The following is a 1,637-nucleotide window of genomic DNA, read 5'->3' on the forward strand; positions in this document are numbered from 1 at the left end:
CTATACAACCAGAGGAGTCGCCCCCTGGTGGACACTAGAGAGAATGCAGCTTTAACACATGAAGCTTTGACTTCACTTTGTTTTTCAAGCACAACAGCAGTAAGAAACTGTAGATTTACTGTTGGGCTGATCGTTCTGTATTTTTATTGTTTTTTAAACTTGTATTTGTGTAGAATGTGTGTATGTTTACCAGATTCATTATTGTGTTGCACCTCCCATGAGGACCTAAAGGTTTCCTTTCACTGGTGATAATGTGTTTCTTCCCAGCGTTTTCTATCATAAAGGGACAATGTGACAGAGTACTGACCTTTGTGAATCCAGTGAAGGCCTCTTTTCCAACTCTTGTTTATGGAATATTCTCGTTTTGATTGTTATCGCTGGATGTGTTGCTGAATACTGTTTCCACAGTTGGTTACAATAAAAACACACAAAGGCCAGCAGCTGTCTGCGCTCACTGAACAGCTGTACTCCTGCACACCAGTGAGGGCTGCAAAGTGACCAAATTGTTGCAACAGTAACATTTTTTCTTCCTGAAAGAGATCAATGAGAATGTAAAATGTTTGTTTGGTTGTTAAGACGATCTTTTAAGGTGTGTGTGTGTGTGTGTGTGTGTGTGTGTGTGTGTGTGTGTGTGTTGTTTTGGAGATGTAAAGGAAGTGTATTCCTTTACATCCAATTCCAGGTTTCTCCAGCAGTCCAGTGGCTGAACAGACTTGAATCAGAGCTTCAAGTTCTCTGTTTGTTTGTGGTTTTTTTGTGGGAAATGTTCGACATTAGTTAAAACATGCAGAGAGCAAAGACAAGAAAGTTTAGTCAACACATTTTCACCAGCGACTCGTCGAACACAAACTCTCGGTCAGTGGCTCTATCGATCAAACTATAAAACTCTGATTCTGTTTCTGTCTTTGTCCTTCCAACTGGCTCAAAGCAGACGTGTTAAACTGCATCATGAGTCAGAACATGTTTTACTCGTGTTTAAACTGTTATCTGCTCTTATTCTATATTTCTTTTTCCGGGCTCGTCTCAGTCGGACTACAGTTCAGCACCATGGACAGCGACCAGGCTGCTCCACTCTCTGAAGTGAGGTCTGCGTGTCCACTATACTGTCTATTATTCAGTACTTTTTCACTAACGTGTTAATGATAAACTGGAGGCACGAACAACAAGAAACTTTCATGATATAATAAAGGTTGTATTTGTGGGATACATTTGACCATAAACTTGCTGTCGCATTGATCTTTAACACGCTGAGTTTGTAGTGTTTGGTGATGACACAGCACTAACGTCTGCACACCAAAGCCACACATTATTAGACTCCTCAGACAGAAGAAGTCGAGGTACGGTGGCCTGTGTGTGCCGAGCTGGACGACACATGTGATGAAATGTCTGCTTCTCTGGAGCCTCGACACGATTCCAGATGCCACTGGTGTGTTTTGGCACGCGTCAGACATCCACCGACATGCGTGCTGGCCTGAATTATTTCTATGTGAAACGCAAATTCATCAATAATATGTGAATGTGTCACTGTTTGCTTGTGTGTGCGGGGAGGCGGATGGCCTCTGTCCTGAACTTAGCCGACCACAGGGACACTGTGTGTGTGCGTGTGTGTGTGTGTAACATATTGGCCTCTCATTCTC

Source organism: Anarrhichthys ocellatus, unplaced genomic scaffold (genome assembly GCF_004355925.1).
Source record: "Anarrhichthys ocellatus isolate YVR2014 unplaced genomic scaffold, GSC_Weel_1.0 scaffold122, whole genome shotgun sequence".
NCBI lineage: Eukaryota > Metazoa > Chordata > Actinopteri > Perciformes > Anarhichadidae > Anarrhichthys > Anarrhichthys ocellatus.